Below are 24,174 nucleotides of genomic sequence, written 5' to 3' on the forward strand. Positions count from 1 at the left end.
AGTCAGAAAGAGATGCAGGTGGTCCGCAATAATGTTCACATTTTTCACATGTGTCATGGTACCTTTCGTAATTACCATAGCTCCCTAGTGAGCCCTACTGAACGTCCCTTATAGCATAATATGCAGCTCCTCCCTCCCCGACCCCGCTAGCACTGTTAAACACAGAGGAGAAAGCGGATAGGTGGAAAGAGTACTTTGAAGGCCTCTATGACTGGGAAAAATTCTCTGAAGAAGTGGTAGAAGAAACAAGAGACGATAACGGAAAGGTAGGGGATCCAGTATTAGAATCAGAATTTAAAAAAGCTTCCGATGAATTAATATCGAATAAGGTAGAATGGACAGATAACATTCCACAAGAATATCTAAAATCACTGGGAAAGTGGCAACAAAATGGTTCTTGCAAAATGTTTAGTATGTCACAAAACGCTGAATTCTTTTAGGAAATTTAATTTCCAGCGACATTATATGTCGTACCACGCGAAAGACTACGGAAGTGGAAAATGTGATGGACCAGATCGTGAACAGGAAGTTATTAAACTTAAAAGGGAGCTATCCGAAGAAGATCTGGACGACGAAGAAAAATCAACTGAGGCAGCTCTCAGAGTGAGTTACAAAATTGCTTTGCTTTTAGCAAAATCCCTGAGCCCCTTCACTGATGGCGATTTAATAAAAGAATGTTTGGTAGTTGTAGGCCGGCAGGAGTGGCCGTGTGGTTCTAGGCGCTACAGTCTGGAACCGCGTGACCGCTACGGTCGCAGGTTCGAATCCTGCTTTGGGCATGGATGTGTGTGATGTCCTTAGGTTAGTTAGGTTTAAGTAGTTCTAAGTTCTAGGGGACTGAACAGTTAAGTCCCATAGCACTCAGATCCATTTTTTTTTTTTTTTTGTAGTTGCAGCGGAACATTTTTGTCCATCTCAAGTTGAACAGTTGCGGATTGTGCCATTATCTAACATGACCATTATGCGTCGCATACAGGACATGGCAGACGACGTCCAGAGCCAGCTTGCAAATATCTGTAAAGATTTTATGGCGTATTCTATAGCTCTGGACGAAAGTGTTGATATCACTGGAACAGCGCAGCTTACCATATTTATTAGAGGTGTTAATAGAGATCTTCAGGTGAGGGAGGAGCTCCTCGATGTATTAGCCATGAAGAACACTACAACCGGAGGTGATATTATAAGTAGTGTTGAAGAAAGTGTTGAAAATATAGGATTGTCGTGGAATTCTTTAGTTTCAGTGACTACAGACGGTACACCAGCGATGTCAGGAACAAAATCAGGTTTCGTTGCGCTGTTGAAGGAGAAAATGCAAAAACTGACCGTGCCGAATGAAATAAGGGGCGTTCACTGTGAGATCCACCAGGAAAACTTATGTGCAAAGAGTATCTCACTAAAAAATGTGATGAGTGTTGTTGTTCGTGCAACCAATTATATAAGGAAGCATGGGCTACAACACAGGCAATTTAAAAGCTTTCTTGAGGGTGTAGAAAGCCAGTATGGTAGCCTGTCTTATTACAGCGAGGTCCGCTGGCTTAGTCGTGGTGAATTATTAAATCGGTTTTTTTGCCTATTAGATGAGATAAATATGTTCACGGAAATAAATAACATGTGTGTTCCTGAATTGAAAGAGCCTCCATGGAAATGTGATCTCGCGTTCTTAGTAGATTTAACTAGCCATCGGAATGCTTTGAACATTTCATTACAAGGTAAAGATCTGCTAATTACTCATTTCATAGATCGAATACGAGCTTTTAAAATGAAATTGACACTTTGGGTGAGTCAGCTGGAAACAGGAAATCTAGCTCATTTTCCTAAATTATCATCCATGCAAGATGTTCACAAAGACTGTGATCGTTATTCACATAGTTATAGTTGCCCTTAAGGACGAATTTGATCAACGCTTTCAAGATCTGACAGCACTGAGCTGCAACTAGAAATTACTGACCTGCAGTGTGACAGAGAATACAGAGACAAATTTCAGAACAAGAAAAACATTTTGGAATTCTACAGACACTTCCCTCAGGATAGATTTCCTCTTTTGTACAAACTGGCGGCTACAATAATATCAATGTTCGGTTCCGCGTATGTTTGTGAACAACTTTTCTCTGCAATGAAATGTAACAAGACGCGCCTGAGAAACGCATTGTCTGATCGAAATTTAAACTGCACGCTGCGCCTACAAGGCACAAGAACAATTACTCCGAACATATACGCAATTGTAAAGGGCAAAAAGTACAACATAACCGAGAATCTCACACTTCAGTGACACCTTTTATTGTGTAACAGTTCACAAATTAATACGAATGTAGAGGCATACACTAAGCTAATAAAATTAGGTGGCACGTGCACATTCTCCTTTATTCGTTTCATTTGTCGCAGTAATAATTCGTGAGTGATATCCCTGTAGGTGGCCGCGGATTCACATTGACTGGCGTCAGCTGTTGTGTGCCCCACGTGACTCACGTGACTCTCCCCACTCTCCGCTCTGGTCCGGTAGTAGGGGTAGCGTGCCCGCGCTGCTCCGTGCTCGTGCGTTGCTGCTCACAGCTTGCTCTGGGAGCACGTATGTTGTGAAGCCCTGCTGTAGAAGACTATAAGTTTCGCTTTCGGAAAGGTAGAGGCATTAGAGAGGCAGCTGTCACTTTGTGGTTCGTCATGGAAGCAACGGTGAAGAAAATCATTTCATGTTCACAGCATTTGTCAACCTCGAAAAAGCGTTCGTCAACGTCAAATGGGGCAAGACGTTCGAAATTATAAGAATCACAGACGTAAGCTACAAGAAGACATAGATGTTACCCAGTATTTGCAATAATCAAGAAACATAAGCCTGAAAGAGCAAGAACGAAATGCAGGGATCAGAAGGGGTATAAATAGTCTTTCACCTCTACCGTGGATAGCACATTGAACTCGCATTCGGAAAGACAACGATTCAACACCGCGTCTGGCCTTTCAGATATAGGTTTTCTGCGATTTCCCTAAATCGGTTCAGGTGACTGGCGGGATGATTCCTTTGAAAGGGAACGGCCGATTTCCCTCTCCATCATTCCCTAATCCGAGCTTGCGCTCCATCTCTAAAGACCTTATGGTCGACGTGACGTTAAAGACTAATCTCCTCCTCCTTACCTCGACTGTTCTGTCTCCACATCACAGAAGCAACGACGGAAACAAAAGATATGTCGAACAGAGGGATTAAAATTAATGGTGAAAGGATTTCAATGATAACATTCGCTGATGACATTTCTATCCTCGGTGAAAGTGAAGAAGAAATACAGGATTTGTTGAATGTAATGAACAGCATAATGAGTAAAGACTTTGACTTCGAAGTAAGTCGAAGAAAGACGAAAATAATGAGAAGTAGCAGAAATGAGAATACCAGTATACATGGTTACGTCAGAACTGGTGATCACAAAGTAGATGAAGGTAAGGAATTCTGCTACAAAGACAGCAATGGACGGAGCAAGGAGGACATAAAGAGCAGACTAGCACCTGCAAAGAGGGGATTAATGGCAAAGGGGAGTCTACTAGTATCAATTAATGTACTTCTGGAGCATAGCATTGTATCGTGGCGAAACATGGACTTATAGGAAAGCAGAACAGAAGAGTATGCAAGCATTTGAAATGTGTGTGCCACCAAAGAATGTTGAAAATCAGCTGGATTGATAACGTAACGAATGATGAGGTTCTCCACAGAATCGGCGAAGAAAGGTCTGTATAGAAAACACTAAGGTATACGCTAAGACAACAGGGAATAATTGCATGGTGCTATAGGGAGATATACAGGCAGACGTTGGAATATGTCCAGTATGTAATTGAGGACGTAGGCTGGAAGTGCACAGGAGAGGAATTCGCGATGCGCCGCATCAAACCAGTCAGACGGGAAACGACTTGACAAAAATAAATAAATAAATAAATTATCTGTACTAGTCCGATTCCCCATTCGTCTCTGCTTCACAGATATACGTCATCTACCACGACTCGTTCTCATAGCGCCAATAATTGGCATTCAGTCTCACGTTGAAATATGATCATAATGTTTTGCTTATCAGTGTAAGTTTTTAAAGTATATGTAAAGATGAATTTGGCTAATGGTCTTAATTTAAGATTACGCTGTTGACTTCCTTCATTTGTAACCACAAGCAAAAAATAAAAGTTACAGAAAAATGAATAAATTAATATTACAATACGTTCCAGATAAGTGAAATGTGAAAATGAAATACCATACACTGAGGTGACAGACGTCACGGGATGCCTCCCAATAACGCGTCGGACCACCTTTTGCCCGGCGTAGTGCAGGAACTCGACGCAGTACAGAATCAACAAATCGTAAGAAGTACCCTGCCCCTGCAGCCGTCCATATTTGCGAAAGCGTTGCCAGTGCAGGAATATGTACAAGAACTGACCTCTCGATTATGCGACATAAATGTTTGATGGGCTTCATGTCGGGCAATCTACATCTACATTTATACTCCGCAAGCCACCCAACGGTGTTTGGCGGAGGGCACTTTACGTGCCACTGTCATTACCTCCCTTTCCTGTTCCAGTCACGTATGGTTCGCGGGAAGAACGACTGTCTGAAAGCCTCTGTGCGCGCTCTAATCTCTCTAATTTTACATTCGTGATCTCCTCGGGAGGTATAAGTAGGGGGAAGCAATATATTCGATACCTCATCCAGAAACGCACCCTCTCGAAACCTGGCGAGCAAGCTACACCGCGATGCAGAGCGCCTCTCTTGCAGAGTCTGCCACTTGAGTTTGTTAAACATCTCCGTAACGCTATCACGGTTACCAAATAACCCTGTGACGAAACGCGCCGCTCTTCTTTGGATCTTCTCTATCTCCTCCGTCAACCCGATCTGGTACGGATCCCACACTGATGAGCAATACTCAAGTATAGGTCGAACGAGTGTTTTGTAAGCCACCTCCTTTGTTGATGGACCACATTTTCTAAGGACTCTCCCAATGAATCTCAACCTGGTACCCGCCTTACGAACAATTAATTTTATATGATCATTCCACTTCAAATCGTTCCGCACGCATACTCCCAGATATTTTTACAGAAGTAACTGCTACCAGTGTTTGTTCCGCTATCATATAATCATACAATAAAGGATCCTTCTTTCTATGTATTCGCAATACATTACATTTGTCTATGTTAAGGGTCAGTTGCCACTCCCTGCACCAAGTGCCTATCCGCTGCAGATCTTCCTGCATTTCGCTACAATCTGGGTAGAGAAATTATTCGCCCTAATTTTCTAGGGTGTTCTTCAAACCAATAGAGAACAATTATTGTCTGGTGACATGGCGCATTTTCATCCATAAAAATTCTATCGTTGAGTGGCTACAAATGGTCTCCAAGTAAACAAACACAACCATTTCCAGTCATAGGTTCAGTTGCGCCAGAGGGCCCAGTCCGTTCCATTTAAACACAGCCCACCCCACAATGTGGCCACCAGCAATTAGCACAGTACCTTGTTGACAACACGAGTCCATGGTTTCGTGGAGTCTGCGTCACACTCGAACCCCATGATCAGCTGTTGCCAACTGCAATCGGGACTCATCTCAGTCGTCTATTGATACTTTTAATTTGTGTGTTTATAGTATAGCGAGATGTTGGTGTTGTATGATGATGATGATGACGATGAGAGAAACGAATGGCTGAAAGCACGTCTAGTGTCTAGTTGATATGGTTAAGAGCCCAGGAGAGGCGCTGCAAGCTATGTCGTGGTGTTAGCAAAGACACTCGTGTCGGTCAGCTGTTGCCATAGTCTATTAACACCAAATTTCGTCCCACTACCATATCAGATACGTTCGTCGTACGTCCCATACTGATTTCTGGCGATATTCCATGCGTTGTTACGTGTTCGTTATTATGGCAGTTCTATGCAACCGCAGCTGCTCTCGGTCGTTATGCAGAAGCCGTCGGGCAATGCGTTCTCAGTGGTGAGAGTTAATGCCTCACATTTCACATCCTCAGCACACTCTTCACACAGTGGACCTCGGAATACTGAACTCCCTAACAATTTCTGAAATTGAGTGTCCCATGCGTGTAGCTACAACTCCCGTTCCGCTTTTATAGTCTGTTAATTCACGTGTGCGGCCATAATCACATCGGAAACCTTTTCACATGAAGCACAAGAGTACAAAATTACAGATCCGTCAACGCACTGCAATTTTATAACTTGTGTACGCGATACTATCGCCATCTGTGTATTTGCGTGTCACTAATCCCTATCCCACGGCATCTGTCACCTCAATGTACTTTCTTTAAAAACTGATGGACTTACACTGGGGAAGGAAACAGAAACGTTAGACGGTTTTTAGAGTTTTAGGACGTCGGCAGAGGTGGAAGAGGTTGTTGAGTTGTTTCTAAGAATGTGAGCGTGTGGGTGCTATTCTGTCATTCTGCGCAACAGATTAATCTGAGATGTACCCTTTACGCTGTGGATCCTGCAAGATGCCATTTCCACCACCACACTACTACAGAAGTCAGACAGACGCTCCTAACGTTCTAAAAAGAAATGCCGGAAAAACTCTCAGAAATAAATATCTTCTGGAGTCGTCCGCTGTAAGGAAATTACACAAAAATTCACAAAGTTTCTTTCGTAACTAGTGGGATACTTGGGTACTGGAGTAGTGCTGGTTAGAGTAAGAAAAACATGAAACTAACGAAAATTTTTATTTATTTTGCTAAAATTCTGAGAAATCACAATGCCACCTTTAGTTATGAACTGAACAACTTACTTCCGGGTTCTTTTCGGAACGTGAAGTTACCTCTTAAGTATAGTGTTCGCTAATGAAATTTCTATACAGAGTTTAAGATTGTTATTACTTAGCAGAATGGCTCAGAGCCGCGCCTAACCAACTTGAATAATTATCTGTTAGCATGTTGCTAGGTATGTTCCAGGCTGTGGCGTGTGAAATGCACTGAAGTGTACTGTTGTGGAGGAAATACGGGGCTCGCAATAGCTGTAGCGCACAATACCGTAAGCAGCGATGACTGCTGTCTGCGCCGCTCGCTGCTGACAAATAAGATAACTCTCGTTCTATCTGGATTGACCTTTGCCAATCAAACTCTCCCTACTCCTTAATGAAGTCAAGGACTCCAATTCGCCCCTAGTCTAACTATTCGCGTCGTACACCGGTCAGATAACCAGTCCACCGCGATGCCACTCAAATATTCCCTCGCAGGCGTTTAACTATAACCCTGTCCGTTCATACCGCACAATACGTGTGTCAGACAACACAGTGAGCAACGCTTAATGGCAAGGACTCAACATAGAGTCGCACTCCGATTCGCTCTCGACAGAGGTGCTCTCCCAGTGAAGTACTGAGGAGAGACTTGCTCCTCGCTCTTTGAGCACACGCTCTCATTACGTGTTCTCACTCCAAGAGCGACAACGGAACGGTGCCTCTCAACGCCAGACGTGAAGGGGTATATCTTTCGGTCTCTTCCTTTACTCCTTCAGCTCAGGCATCAGGAATATTGCTGCCAATAAGCATTGCTCTTCTAAAACGGGAGAATGACATTTCGTTTACGGCGACCGATCCAGAAATCCGTAGCATTGGCGTTCGGCGTTTGCTGTCTCCCTGTGTAAATCTCTGAAACTGCTTGCTACATTTGTAAAGAATGCGTAGGCTAGGCGCTCCCACACAATGTAGCGGAATTTGCTTTTAAGCCGATCACGGAGTCGTTCTTCCTTTCACTCAGGCAAACACTGTCTGCTCCATGGTCGGTCGAGATTGACTCATCCTCAGAAGGGACCAGCCTCCCAGTGTGCGGTCTGCCTATCTCGAACTAAAAGCAACTGTGACCATCGTGTCTGGAATATGTGTGTGTACACCAGCCTCGAGTATTTCAACCCCGGTGCGCACTTGTTATTAGCATATCGTTTACATGAATTCATACAACATTGACTTTATCTTATCGAGCTTGGGTTCGAATGATGCGTCTTGATGTGCGGAATATGATTGTGAGGGCGGAATATGTAAGCAATGTAGGTCAGGAGACCACGTCCTCTTACATGAGAGTGAAGGTAGTTGTTGCTACTCCATATGCACACGGTTGAAAGTTGACGAGGGATAACGGTTGGAGCGAAGGAGGGACGGTGGGGGGTGCTAAACGGGAAGTCACTTGTTTACAAAGATTTTCTCCAACTGGCCCTGTGTGTAATGTAACTGTAGGAAACAGAAAAGAACATATAGAGTGGACTAGGCGATTGTATCAAGAGGAAAGGGATACAGAAATTAGGGCTGTAGTCCATAGGATGGATAATTGTCGTGGAGGTTTTCATTGTCTGTGAGAATGAGTCGGTTGACGTGGTATTCATTGTGAACATGGAGTCTGTGCAGTTTTAGGGTTGCTGCAACATGTCATTGCAGGGCACTACGACTGACAATCAGGAAACAGCAGGATTGTTGGATTTGGTTTCCTCAAGAGTCTCGATACTCAGAGGTGTTCAGTGTTAGTGAGGAGAGGAGGCACTTGATGAGTAGTAAAGGGTTCTCGTTGGCAATGGGGAAAGCAAGGGGGAATTTGTGCCGTTCAGTGATTTGGAGGGAACGATAGAATGTTGGTGGAAAACCATGCAGCATTGTCAAAGGAGAGAATAACATCTCTGCACAAGCTGCACACTCAGTGGTTACGATCTTTCATGTACCGATGTAGAAGAATTTCTGCACTTTATTGTACCTTCTGTTAGTCTTAAGAGCTACTCCACCCAAGATGGAGTTTAACTGAATTCTATAGTCAGATCCCCTCTCTCCACAATTTATATAGCCCACGCCTCACAGCAGTACCAAAGTAAAAAATCCTTAGCGCCTGAGTATTTGTTCTAACAACCTACCCCTGATTTTACTCACGTTTTGTCAACAAACTGTTATCCTTTTAATTCAGTCTTTTCCTTGGTAGCTACTAATATCACCAATATAATATCCAGCATTCTTCCTTGGAACCACTTTTCGAAAGCTTCTATTCCCTTACTGTCCATACAACTGATGATCGTATCTAATTAAACTGTGTATTAGACTACACGGTAAATAATTTCAGAAACGAGTTCCTAACTAATAAATACCATGTTAATGCATTTACTTTTTCAAAGAAAGTTTTCAACCGTCTTGACGATTTACATTATATATTCCATATCTCTGTAGTCATAGTCGAGGAGAAAAAGAAAAACGGGCAAAAATTCTACTTGGTATAATGAATGGAAACTACTTTTAAGTGAGGGTACTTGCGACGCCTGTAATAAGGAGAAAGAAACCGATAGTATCCGATTACAAGAATGAATGGGTACTCTGTAGCACGCCACACCGTTTAAGTGATAAGGGTTAATACTAAATATCTGTCTCATAATGGAACGATCACGTACAATCCGTATGAGAGAAGGTGAATGAAAGACGTAGATTTGATGTGTTACCTGTTGCCTTTCGTCTCGAGATTTTCGACTGACATTTGTTTAATCTTCAAATATAAACGTAGGCCTGGAACGAGCAAGACAAAACACAACAAGAAATGAGTCAGCAAGTGGCCTCGAAAGATTCGTCGCTTCAGTATACTTAGATTCGATGGGAGGTTTCTGGGGAAGCGCAATGCACCTGTGAAAGAAATCCATACAACACAATAGTGCGAACAATTAAGGGATGTTCGTAGCGTAACAGAGATGAACGGGAAATTTAAATTGGAAAAACTGGAAGACAGACAACGTTATTTCAGAATAACCCTGTTGCCTAAATTGACAGAAATGAAACGAAATAAAGGAGCGTATAGCACTGTTGGCTCGGAGGCCCCATCCGACGAAGTTCGGCCACCGAGTGCAAGTCTTATTTCAGTCGACGCCACACTGGGCGACTTGTGTGCCGGTGATGAGGATGAAATGATGCTGAGGACAACACAACACCCGGTCGACGATCGGAGAACATCTCCAACCCTGCCGAGAATCTCAACCGGGTCCGCTGCATGGGAGGCAAGCACGTTACCACTCAGCTAAGCAGGCGGACAAATTGTCAGAGTCTGTTTTTGAGGAAGACATTGCGGTCATTCTGCCGACACCTCCCATATCTCGTGTGCCGACTATGATGATGAGGTGAAAGAAAGAAAGAAATAAAGGGAGACACAATCTCAGTTCTGCCTTCGACACGAACCACACGCCGTGAGCGCGACATTCTACTACGCTCGCTTTCTGTAAGTCAGCCCTATCCGATCTATGTTATGCAATTCTTCATTTCACCTGCGTTTGATTTGACCGGTATCAGCAACATCAATTCCAAAACAAAAACTGGATTCTTGCCAGATGGCGGTCCTACTTTAACACATTGTTATCAACGAACCCTATCAAAAGTTCATGAGTGACAACGGCAGTCGTTCCCTCTGGTTTAATATCATCGTTTCAAGTTGTCAGAGTGAATTTACTTACACTAATACTTTTCGATTTTGTAGACCGAGCAGCCGACTCAAAAGTGTGATTTCCGATGATAGTCATGACAGGGGTATGTACGAAAACTGGTCACTCTCTTCGCTACTTGAATAGCTTGATGCAATTTTAGGGACAATGATTTTATCTGTATATCATTTTACAAAAAATTCTTTCAGTATGAGTTTCGAGAACTTTTAATCGTCGTGGGACATCCAATAATGTGTGTAAAATTTGTTTCCCAGTAACGACTCTGAGGGCTGTTTCAGTGAATACGGCAGAACACAATCAGGCGTAAAGCAGAAATTATTCACATTTCACAAACTTTCGCAGAGAAACGGAGAAGTGAGCAAGGTGTTGCCTTTATACTGTCGCACGGCAGGCGTTTGAAGCGACAATACATCTCCTTCAAAACAATTTAATTAAGATCGCATAAACAGCAGCGAAATTCTGAGGCGCACAAAGAACACGCTTACCGGAAACTCATTAAAATTTGATGAGAGACTTCCACGTTTCTCACGTTTCATTTCCGGCATAACAGAAAGACTGCAGTCAAAGGAATTTTCGCTCCATTTGCTTACGTAGTAATTCAGCAATGAACAACCGAATGCTGCGTAATGGTAATTAGTTCAGCGTTGGGGACCTGATTGGTGTTGTTATAAGCCTAGTGTTCATAAAGACAATTCTGAACGTAGAAACGTACTTACAAATATACGAGAGACGTATGTGAGATATGTATAGATCTCATTGAATTTTTTTAGGCATCGTGTTTCCTAAGCGCCACATTCCCCGAGCGTGCTCTGGACTTCAAAAAATCATATAACTGCGTTAAGATCTGAGGGCATGTGTTATCTTTCCTTGTGGCGTTCGCTGTGTTATTCAGTGGTTTGGTATTTCACTATTTTGTAAATGAAAATGATAATGACATTTCATTACAGTGAGTAATTACAAAATAACTTTTTCTCCCGGCTAAGTTTTGGTCAAGTTGCTAACGAAATCCAAGTTAACGTTGTGTTAAAGTGTTGTCTGTAACTTGTGTAAGTGTCACTAAATCACAGTTCATACAACAGATTCTATACAACTATTGATTGTGATGGAAACAGTTGTCTTCAGCAAAACGATCATTAAAACCACCGAATATCTGCCGCGCACAACACTGACGTATGTTACCTGCAACAATATTCTTCGCAACTCGTGCGTAATTAATTTCGGCTCCATACATCAGCAAGAAACAGTTTGTTTTATGGATCGTGCAATGAGCACTGTTTCTAAACAACCAATCTGATTCGAATTATTTTCATTAAAATGAGTTTGGGATCACCGGTGCACATTTATTTTTACACATTTTATTACCTTCGGCGTTTATTTCTGCAAAGTTGCGTAATTTGAATTTGCCGCTGAGATAATTGTTAAGATGGTGGCAGACAACTGACAGCGACTTTCTATTTTCAGACCAAATTTCCTTCTAACAGTATAAGTATTTGAATTAATGCTTATTAAACTTTACTATTATACTGTGCACTACTTAGACTAGTTTTCATCAAGCAAACCTTTGATACATTCGTAAGAAACACAAATAAAAATGCGATACAAATCGCTATCATCAATGGCTGCACTCCTTGTAGCGGAAAGAAATAATTAACACAGATAATTCTTATTGTGAGACGAATTTAAGTTACAAATAGTTATTTACTCATTTTTATAATTATAATGACCTGTATACTCAAGTAATAATTAACAAATAATTACAATTTCTTAACAGACTTCAGTTTTATATGCGTCTTGTGTCCGCAACCTACAAAAGCCTACTAAAAAAAGGTAAAAACAAAGGAAGACAAACGCCGATCATAAAAGGAATTTACAATTATCATTGTCTTTCTATGATACACATCGGTATGTCCAATTAAATAAAAAAATATTATATACATAATTAATAATTATCATCGTTTGGTTTTACTTCAATGTTTTTCTTTATGTCGGATTGATAATGTTTATAACTGTTTGAGGCATAATTTCCTCTTGTCGTAGTGTAGCTAAAATTTATCTCGTGGATGTTACATTGGTATAACAGAAAGACTACAATCAAAGGAATTTTCGCTCCATTTGCTTACGTAGTAATTCAGTAATGAATATCCGAATGCTGCGTAATGGCAATAAGTTCAGCGTTGGGGGTCTGATTGGTTTTGATATAAGCCTAGTATTCAAAAAGACAATTCTGAACGTAGAAACGTACTTACAAATATATGAGAGACGTATGTGAGGTATGTATAAATCTCATAGAATTTTTTAGGTATCCTGTTTTCTAGGCTCCACATTCTCAGAGCGTGCTCTGGACTTCAAAAGAAACCATACAACTACGTTAAGACCTGGGGGCATGTGTTTCCTTTTCTGTAGCTTATTACTGCTTTCTATAGAATACATAACAGGCAATATCTAGCCTAGCCTCTTCCACGTGCCTCAGTAAGTACTTACGTCACTAAAAGTATTCGGACACCCCAACGGAATGAACAATTGACCGCTAGATATCACGGGAGGCGGGCCCGCCATTATAAACGGACGCGGGGAGTATTTATATACTAAGATGGTATCTGTTCTTTCGTACATGTCCGAAAGAACAGATACCATCGGTGACCATGCAGCTCGTTAGAACGAAATTACAATGAAATGAACACCCTTAGCTGCTTAGAAGCGTTGACGTACGTCAACGGGGACAGATCGAAATGTGTGCCCCCGACCGGGGATCTCCTGCTTACATGGCAGACGCTCTGTCAATCTGAGCCACCGAGGACACAGAGGATAGCGCGACTGCAGGGATTTATCTCTGGCACGCCTCCCGCGAAATGCACATTCTCAACGTATTGTCCCGCACTACATTCGTAGTGCCCCCGCCTGTAAGCAGCTAAGCGGGGATTATTGCCTTAATAGTACAGAGCCAGTAACAATACAACATGTCGATCGGGGGAACTAAGTGACTTCGAACGTTCACTAGTCAATGTATGTCACCTGAGTAAAAAACCTATCAGGGTTAGTTCAACTTTTCTAAAACTCCTTGCATCTTCCTTTGGTAATTGATTTGTGTAGTGGAATCGCGAAGGAGCAACCGCCGCGATACCGACATCAGGTATAACGTAACTATTGACCGACAGGGACCATGGAGCATAGCATAGGGTGATTGTAAAAATACACTATTTGCCATTAATTCGCTACGCCAAGAAGAAATGCAGATGATAAGCGGGTATTCATTGGACAAATATATTATACTAGAACTGACATGTGATTACATTTTCACGCTATTTAGGTGCATAGATCCTGAGAAATCAGTACGCAGAACAACCACCTCTGGCCGCAATAACGGCCTTGATAAGCCTGGGGCCTGACTCAACCAAAGCTTGGATGGCGTGTACAGGTACAGCTGCCCATGTAGCTTCAACACGATACCACAGTTCATCAAGAGTAGTGACTGGCGTATTGTGACGAGCCAGTTGCTCGGCCACCACTGACTAGACTTTTCAATTGGTGAGAGATCTGGAGAATCTGTTGGCCAGGGCAGCAGTCGACCATTTTCTGTATCCAGAAAGGCCCGTACAGGACTTGCAACATGCGGTCGTGCATTATCCTGCTGAAATGTAGAGTTTCGCAGGGATCGAATGAAGGGTAGAGCCACGGGTCGTAACACATCTGAAATGTAACGTCCACTAGTCAAAGTGCCGTCAATGTGAACAAGAGGTGGCCGAGACGTGTAACCCCATACCATCACGCCAGGTGATATGCCAGTATGGCGATGACGAATACACGCTTCCATTGTGCGTTCACCGCGATGTCGCCAAACACGGATGCGACCATCATGATGCTGTAAACAGAACCTGGATTCATCCGAAAGAATGACGTTTTGCCATTCGTGCAACCAGGTTCGTCGTTGAGTACACCATCGCAGGCGCTCCTGTCTGTGATGCAGCGTCAAGGGTAACCGCAGCCATGGTCTCCGAGCTAATAGTCCATGCCGTTGCAAACGTCGTCGAACTGTTCGTGCAGATGGTTGATGTCTTGTAAACGTCCCCATCTTTTCAGTCAGGGATCGAGACGTGGCTGCACGATCCGTTACAGCCATGCGTATAAGATGCCTGTCATCTCGACTGCTAGTGATACTAGGCCGTTGGGATCCAGCACGGCGTTCCTTATTACCCTACTGAACCCAACGATTGCTTATTCCGCTAACAGTCATTGGATCTCGAACACCGCGAGCAGCAATGTCGCGATACGATAAATCGCAATCACCATAGGCTACAATCCGACCTTTATCAAAGTCGGAAACGTGGTCATACGCATTTCTTCTCCTTACACGAGGCATCACAACAAAGTTTCTCCAGGCAACGTCGGTCAACTGCTGTTTGTGTATGAGATATCGGTTGGAAACTTTCCTCATGTCAGCACATCGTAGGTGTCGCCACCGACGTCAACCTTGTGTGAATGCTCTGAAAAGCTAATCATTTACATGTCACAGCATCTTGCTCCTGTCGATTAAATTTCGCGTCTGTAGCACGTCCTCTTCGTCGTGTAGCAATTTTAATGGCTAGTAGTGTAGTACAAAATCGAAGGAACTACTCATGAGTTTCCAAGTACTACCAGGATTCCAGTTAGCACAATGACTGTGCGATGGGTGCTAAAAATAATAACAGTGGTCGAGCAGCGCCTCATGAGCCACACATGTCTATAGTCAATGCTTAACGACGTTTGAGGTGGAGTAAAGAGCGGCACTACCGGACAGTGGATGACTGGAAACGAATGATTTGGAATTATCAATCACACAATACCCTGTGACAATCCGGTAGAAGGGTTTGGGTTTGATGAATGGCTGCAGTACGTTACTTGCCATCACGTGTGGTGCCAACAGTAAAGTACGGAGATTTGTTATTGGTAAAGAGAATTCTGAATGCGGAATGATATGAAAACATTTTATGCTAATATAGGTGTGCTATTAGGTACTGTGTACATTAGAGTAACAATTCGTAGACGATCATTGCGCCAGCATGACAATGTACCTTGTCATAAAGCAGCACATGTAAGGTAATGATCCTGAAATGGACTGCTCTGCCCCAAGTCCCGACATGAACTGGATGGAACACGTTTGGATTAAGTGAGGAAGTGGTCTTCGTGGCAGACCAACGTCCAGCATCGTGGTACAACAACCGAGTTAGAAAACTGCTGCGGAAGCAAAGGGAACTTCACAGCAAACATAAACATAGCCAAAGCCTTGCAGACAAACAAAAATTACGCGAAGCGAAATGTAGTGTGAGGAGGGCTATGCGAGAGGCGTTCAATGAATTCCAAAGTAAAGTTCTATGTACTGACTTGGCAGAAAATCCTAAGAAATTTTGGTCTTATGTCAAAGCGGTAGGTGGAGCAAAACAAAATGTCCAGACACTCTGTGACCAAAATGGTACTGAAACAGAGGATGACAGACTAAAGGCCGAAATACTAAATGTCTTTTTCCAAAGTTGTTTCACAGAGGAAGATTGCACTGTAGTTCCTTCTCTAGATTGTCGCACAAATGACAAAATGGTAGATATCGAAATAGACGACAGAGGGATAGAGAAACAATTAAAATCGCTCAAAAGAGGAAAGGGCACTGTACCTGATGGGATACCAGTTCAATTTTACACAGAGTACCCGAAGGAACTTGCCCCCCTTCTTGCAGCGGTGTACCGTAGGTCTCTAGAAGATCGTAGCGTTCCAAAGGATTGGAAAAGGGCACAGGTCATCCCCGTTATCAAGAAGGGACGTCGAACAGATGTGCAGAACTATAGACCTATATCTCTAACGTCGATCAGTTGTAGAATTTTGGAACACGTATTGTGTTCGAGTATAATGACTTTTCTGGAGACGAGAAATCTACTCTGTAGGAATCAGCATGGGTTTCGAAAAAGACGGTCATGTGAAACCCAGCTCGCGCTATTCGTCCAGGAGACTCACAGGGCCATAGACACGAGTTCACAGGTAGATGCCGTGTTTCTTGACTTCCGCAAGGCGTTCGATACAGTTCCCCACAGTCCTTTAATGAACAAAGTAAGAGCATATGGACTATCAGACCAATTGTGTGATTGGATTGAAGAGTTACTAGATAACAGGACGCAGCATGTTATTCTCAATGGAGAGAAGTCTTCCGAAGTAAGAGTGATTTCAGGTGTGCCGCAGGGGAGTGTCATAGGACCGTTGCTATTCACAATATACATAAATGACCTGGTGGATGACATCGGAAGTTCACTGAGGCTTTTTGCAGATGATGCTGTGGTGTATCGAGAGGTTGTAACAATGGAAAATTGTACTGAAATGCAGGAGGATCTGCAGCGAATTGACGCATGGTGCAGGGAATGGCAATTGAATCTCAATGTAGACAAGTGTAATGTGCTGCGAATACACAGAAAGATAGATCCTTTATCATTTAGCTACAAAATAGCAGGTCAGCAACTGGAAGCAGTTAATACCATAAATTATCTGGGAGTACGCATTAGGAGTGATTTAAAATGGAATGATCATATAAAGTTGATTGTCGGTAAAGCAGATGCCAGACTGAGATTCATTGGAAGAATCCTAAGGAAATGCAATCCGAAAACAAAGGAAGTAGGTTACAGTACGCTTGTTCGCCCACTGCTTGAATACTGCTCAGCAGTGTGGGATCCGTACCAGATAGGGTTGATACAAGACATAGAGAAGATCCAACGGAGAGCAGCTCGCTTCGTTACAGGATCATTTAGTAATCGCAAAAGCGTTACGGAGATGATAGATAAACTCCAGTGGAAGACTCTGCAGGAGAGACGCTCAGTAGCTCGGTACGGGCTTTTGTCAAAGTTTCGAGAACATACCTTCACCGAAGAGTCAAGCAGTATATTGCTCCCTCCTACGTATATCTCGCGAAGAGACCATGAGTATAAAATCAGAGAGATTAGAGCCCACACAGAGGCATACCGACAATCCTTCTTTCCACGAACAATACGAGACTGGAATAGAAGGGAGAACCGATAGAGGTACTGAAGGTACCCTCCGCCACACACCGTCAGGTGGCTTGCGGAGTATGGATGTAGATGTAGATGTAGACTACCGTCTCTAGTTTCATCTCTTGGGGTAGATTGGGATGGTGCACTCCACAAACGTTCCGAAATCTCACTGAAAGTGTTATTAGCACATTTTAAGCAGCCACAAAGGGGAACAGATGTCCGGTTATTCTTATCAGACACTATATGTGTCTTCCTTGTTCAGAAAACATTAAGCTGTCGTACTAAGCTGGTGGCGCGTCCGTCCGATTAATCACCAGCCTTGCACGGCAAGGTATTGGTTCAAATGGCTCTGAGCACTATGCGACTTAACTTCTGAGGTCATCAGTCGCCTAGAACTTAGAACTAATTAAACCTAACTAACCTAAGGACATCACACACATTGATGCCCGAGGCAGGATTCGAACCTGCGACCGTAGGGGTCGCCCGTTTCCAGACTGGAGCGCCTAGAACCGCACGGCCACTTCGGCCGGCGCAGGTATTTTGAACAAGAAGGTTTGTAATAAATGCAATATGATACTCTTCCTACTCTCTGTTTGGTACTGGTGTGGGGAAGAGAGGGGTAATATTACGCATCATGGGAAGTCAGCTGCAGTTGAGTGCAGTGACAGCTTCCTCAAGCTATTAGTTTGTTGATTGGTTAATTTGGGGGAGTGGACCAATGCAAGGTCATCGGTCCCATCGGATTAGGGAAGGATTGCGGTGGCCTTTCCAAGGAACCATCCCGGCATGTTCCTGAAGCGATTTAGGGAAATAATGGTAAACCTAAATCTGAAAGGGCGTCGTCCTCCAGAATTCGGGTATAGTGGGATGGCCACTGCCTGAGCTATCAGTAGTAGGTTGGAGTTGCTTCAGTGAGAAAAAGTGTTTGTTAAGTTCTAAGGGGCGAAACTGCTGAGTTCATCGTTCCCTAGACTTACACAGTACTTAAACTAATTTGAACCAAGTTATGCTAAGAACAACACAAACACCCATGCCCGAGGGAGACTCGAACCTCCGGCGTGAGGGGCAGCGCAATCCGCTCCAGTGAGAGACGTTTAAGTTATGGTTGGATTTTTGTTTTAATACATATTCTTCTAAGAATATTTCCTGCTTATAAATAAAGTAAGCAGAAAACTATTGTTTTAAACACGGTTGTTCTTCTTATTCCAGGAGTTTACTCGCTCAGATCGCATAAGAATACACAGTGGTTAATAGTTTCAGTGAAATTAAATCGTCATCTTCAGATCATTTGTACAGAATTTTTTTTTTTTACAGAGCCTATCCATTTCGTCTACTGTTCACATTAATTGGACGCACTTACAGAGACGATATTTCATACTACCGTCTCTCGTCATACAACAGGAGAATAGCTGTGCGAACAGTGCGCGATAGTCGCAAAACTACTAATGATATTCTGGAAACTGAAGGGTACAAAATGCTTGCTCTACACCTTCATTAGTTATACATTCCATTTCAGTGACAAAGTGAACATAACAAAATGGCGCAACCTGCGGCAATGGTCCTACGTCCTACGTAGCATTACCCTCGCGTAACCAACAACCCTTTGATTTTTACTGAGTTTCTTAACCGTTTCAGATCCGAATATTTTTCTGGAGGAAGGACAATTTTCCTTTATGAGTTTTTTTAATGTCGTAGACGCAAGACTCATAGAAAAATATCTACCCGTTTTCAAAACATAATTTGATACACCTGACTTCATTTTATTGATTGCAATAACTAATTATGAAATATTCTCTACTATAATAAAAAGTAAAATGATCGTTCAATAATTACCAAGCAATATAATAATAACAATATTTAATTATACAATACAATATAGTGAACAACAACGCCTGTGTATTCCGGTGGTCATGAGTCGTTGCGCACTGATACATTGACTTGCTGATATTTTCACAGTAATGCACAACAGGTGGGAGCACTTGCGCAAGATCAAAAGGTTGAACCCCAAATGTGTACCTTAGATTTCCAATGTTTCCATTGGAGCTAAAACACAGTTAACATTAATAGACGCAATTGCAGCCAGAGGGTCTGGAATGGTTAAAATAAGCAATATCTTGGTCTTGCAATGCTTATAGTGAGAGAATCATTTTATTTTTACATGGCTCTAATCATGCCCGAAAAACTTGTTGAGCTTCGTGTACGGAAGAATCGTTAGCTGCAGCCGTGGCTGCAGAAGATGGACGACTGTTTGCTGTTTATGAGACTACACACATGAGCACAGAAAGAGTGTTAAGTGAACAACAGGAAAATGAACTTGTTGATTATTTGCTGGTCAAATTGTTTTATGATGTGAGTGTAACAGAACTAAAGCGATTTGCTAACGAATCAGCTAAACAAGTTAAAACATAGTTTCAGCTCTGAAACTGGACCACCTGGAAAAAACTGGTTACAAAGATTTTTTTCGGTAGCTTGAACTCTAAGCGTGCGGGAAACTAGCCCAAGAAGTGTGAACAGGATACTTGTATTCGTTCATCAAGAGATATAATCGTTTCATGGAAACCGAATAACAGTCACGGAGAAGTATAAATTTCCATAATCACTGTTTTACCATTTCGACGAGATGAGAATTTCTTTTCTACAGCAACCTCCATCAATCATCAATGAGAATAATGAGAAACAATTAGGTACTGTTACAAGTTTGGAATGTGACTGAAACATATCTTCGTATTGTGTAACGAGCGCTATAGCCATATTTCTACCGCCCAGGCTTATTTGCTGTGAATTTTAATATCTATATGGGTAGGAGACGATTGGAGTATCCCTATTGGCTGAGGGAGCAAGGTGGTCTGTCTTGTGCGTCGGGAACTCGGTGCGAAGTTAGCAGCAAGGCGCCTTTCAAAACGCACCGTCGAGCAACCGGAGGCGGCTCCAAAAGGACGGTCGCGAATAGGCAGTGGCAGTAGCAGAATGGACAACTGACCACAAATGTAAAAGTGATTAACAAGATACAAAGTTCAAGTGAACGGTATTAATTATCAGTGAACGTCAAGTGTCGTGGGAAGTATGTATAACCAGAATTGAAAGTGATAACGGTGTTGTAAAGTGTTGAGTGTAGCAGCGCAGCCAAGAGCCGCTATATTGGAGAGGCTGTGACGCGTGTTTTAAAATCTTCTTCATTAAAACTATTATATTACAAAACGTTGTTAACCTTTAACAAATGGCATCTCGACACACCCCATTTCAGCAGGATCAGAAACCTACATTGAAGCTGGCGCCTGAGCGCTATTACTGCGACGAGGGAAAACCAAAGGAGCAAGACACCAGGTTAGTAATAAATAAACCAGAGAAGGACGGCAGAGTCGCTTCCTTCTCGCTACAATTCCACACATAAGGAGGGCGTTGTAGATGGATCACTGATGAACTGTTTCTAAGATGTCTGGGACATTTCGCAGACCTGACACATTCGTCACTTGCAAGACTAACACTTCTCATTATGGACGGTCATTCCTCTCAGAATTCCCTAATGAGGTACAATTTCTGCAAAGAAAATGGCATTATAGGGGTCTTCTTGCCAACACACACTTCCTCACTTCCCACCGCCTACACACATTAGAAATTTCATTCTGCGGACCATTTAAGGCTGCATACAACAAATAATGTAGTATGTTTATGAGATGTCATCTATATCAAAGAATCTGAAAGGCAGACGTCCGTGTTTTATTTTATTCTGCTTACACCAACGTTGCAGGAATTGAAAAGGTGTTTCCTGCTTTAAAAAGAGAGGATCCTTTCCACTCAATCAGATTTGTTCTCACAGGAGGGTTTTACTCCAATGAATGAATCGTCTATGGAATTACAGACACCTGAAAGAAGAGATGGATCAAACGTAGGTGGTGAACCTTCCTGCAGCATATCAGTGGTGTCTGTTCCAGAAACTGCTGCCGGTGGACATTTCGGGATGTGAGGTCGTGGTCCAAGAAACTCTTCTGTTCCTTAAGTTTCGTCCAGAACTGAGCTGGACATACTCAGAAGCGCGCCGAGTTATTTCCAGCGAAGTTCTGTTATCACACATGGGTGGGGAATGGCACCCAACACCACTTTTTCACAATTTTAGCTTGTAACGCACATGATTTCTGTTTTAATGCTTAAACCTAACCTTGTTATTTTTATCATTTTGTAGCAAGCGTATAGTTATTAACAGAGGTCCAATGTTAAGTGTGTGTCATTGGCTCTCCTACCACTATACATACACTCCAAGGATTCCCCTTAATACACCATTTATATGGTTTCCCTTAAGCTCTGTGGGTAAATACGTGCCTATGATTTCCTTTTCGCGTCACATTCGACATAAATATGTAAGTACAAAGTTGTCTATTTTTTGTCGTAAATTAGATTAGGAATTTCCATTAAAAATTGTTTTAATCTCTGTCTGTCGCAGACAACAGTGCTGTAATAGAAGCGGAGGTATTTCGATTGTGTGGGTCGTTGCCTGTCTCATGCATGGCACAAAATTATGTACGTAAATTGATAGAGTATTTGATCACGCTCTACTGTGATTCAAAACCGAATTTGATAGTAGAAGTGGATCTCCAGTAGACTACCAAGTCCATTAGAATCGCGGTGAAGCCATTCTGAAGAAGAAAAATGGATGATTAAACGGGACATATTCCATTACAGCAACCATTAGGTACAGGAACTAAACAGAAAAGGAAAATTGATTGTGTAGCACCATTATAACCAACGACAACACTATGATAATAACTGACATAATTATTGACGTAAATTGTTTCTTTTATTTTATACGTTGACATTTCCGATAACGTTACTTTTATACTTTTATTCCATTTTCATTTTTCTTTATTTCTTGCATATGAAGAAATAACAACAACAAATGTATACGTAACGTTCACAGTTTCGAGGAAAAAAAGAATTACTTCATTTGAAAGCATATCAGTGCACGAGATGCACTGCGTATAAGGATAAATAAATGGACTGAAGCACCACAGACCTCCAAGAATGTAATACTGTGTAGTTATTAGTCATTATCGTGTTCCTACTTCAAACCAGTTCCAGCTTCAAGTCTTTCTTATCTTCTCTGAATGTCCATTAGATATTTGTTGCCAAAGAAAGTTATTTTGTACTTACCTGATAACGACAATTGGTGTACTGACATCATCGTGCTACGTTTCGTAGTCTCCACAAGAGACTAAGTCTATCTGAGTAACGCTTGACCAATTTTTCTTCTTCTTCACATCAGCCTCCAGAGAGTACTACCCTTTTCAGCAGTCAACTCTTGTACTACCTCTCCACCTCGCTTTTTTTCGTTATGGATGTTTAGCCTTTTGCTGTTCATTTTTGTCTAGATGCTCCTGCTGACTCGATTTTGGATTATTCTTTCACCTCAAGAAATAGTGTATGGAGAACGGCTAAGCTGAATTATGTATATATTTCCTGAACCATGTAAGTTACAGTAATCCTGTTTTCACCTAAATTAATTATAGGCAAAGTCCTCACTAGATAGTTTATAGTCTCTTTTCACAGGTAGGTATCAACTTTGCTTTTCAAACAAATATATAGAAATTTCAGAGACGAATTCAACGGCATTTCACTCTTCTAAATTGTGTTAGCAGTTTCTGAGGAATTACATTTACTAAAACGTAGGATTTTTCCCTTTCAAACATGAAACTAACCACAATTTCCAACATACAGGGTGTTTGTATGAAACTGAAACAACTAAATATTTCGAAAACGACGCATCGTAAGCAAAAAAATTTTTAGATGAAAGTTAATATCAGTTAAGGGGGCAATTGTCTGAACTACAACTGGCCACCTCCCAACCATCCCTCCTGCCTTTATTGCGTCTTAGGATTCCACAAGTCGTGCAGTTGACTCAAACGCTTGTTTTCCATTCACGGTATATTGTGTTATATCCTGCCTACTCGTCAAAGATGGAGTGTCTAGGAACCCTGCTTTCTCGGATCGCTAGCCAACAATTCAAGCAAAACGTATTAATGAAGCTGATTACAAAAGGAAATGATTACAACATTAAACTTTGTGAAATACAGAGTGTCACAAGCAAAGGCTGACAGAAAAAAATAAGAAATCTCTTCAGTACATACAGGTCGTAATGCAAGTGGAATAATACAGTTCCTATGTCGCTGCTATACAAGCGCCTATTCTTGATGCTGCTGTAGAAGTCGGCGAACTGTGCCGCGGTCTGTCGCAGCGGCGCTTACGTACTCTTCGCCTAGAGACCGCTGCTGTCTCGTTGTCATCCTAGAGAAGGGTCGGTCAGCGTGCAATTGGCTGACGTCCTCTTCACAGCCCTCTCTGCTCTAATGTTCCCGACCGCCGTGCCGTCGCTTGACTTAACGCCGGAACACATAGTACTGTAATCATTGCACACCAAGGGAGCTTCACAACCGACGAATTTGGTTCCACATTTCATTTCCGATATAAATGTAAACCTTTGTATTCGAAGGTTAATAGTGATTTTCAGACACGCTTGACACTTGCAAATGTGACTCTGCAGTACAAAGAATATGACAAGACGTTGATGTTTGTGGCAAACAAGCCACTTGTATGGGAACGTAGTTTACTGTCCCCTAACAAATTTGATTTTGGTGAGTCCCCCAAAACATTGGGATGCTTGATTTCGGTGGCCGCCCTCGAACCCCGGCATCAGGGTGATTGATTTCGATGTTTGTTTCCATCCGACTGCCGCTACTCTCGCGCTGTCTGCTACGTGGCTACCGGCGCGATACAAACCAC

At 42.3% G+C, this 24,174-nt stretch overlaps 1 protein-coding gene across 1 annotated transcript in view; it reads left to right on the forward strand.

Annotated features, from left to right (window-relative positions):
* The window catches only part of LOC126095613 (lachesin-like), a 405,319-nt gene that overhangs the window by 589 nt on the left and 380,556 nt on the right, over positions 1–24,174 (forward strand). The window lies entirely within an intron of this gene.

This window comes from Schistocerca cancellata, chromosome 8, assembly GCF_023864275.1.
Source record: "Schistocerca cancellata isolate TAMUIC-IGC-003103 chromosome 8, iqSchCanc2.1, whole genome shotgun sequence".
Taxonomy (NCBI): domain Eukaryota; kingdom Metazoa; phylum Arthropoda; class Insecta; order Orthoptera; family Acrididae; genus Schistocerca; species Schistocerca cancellata.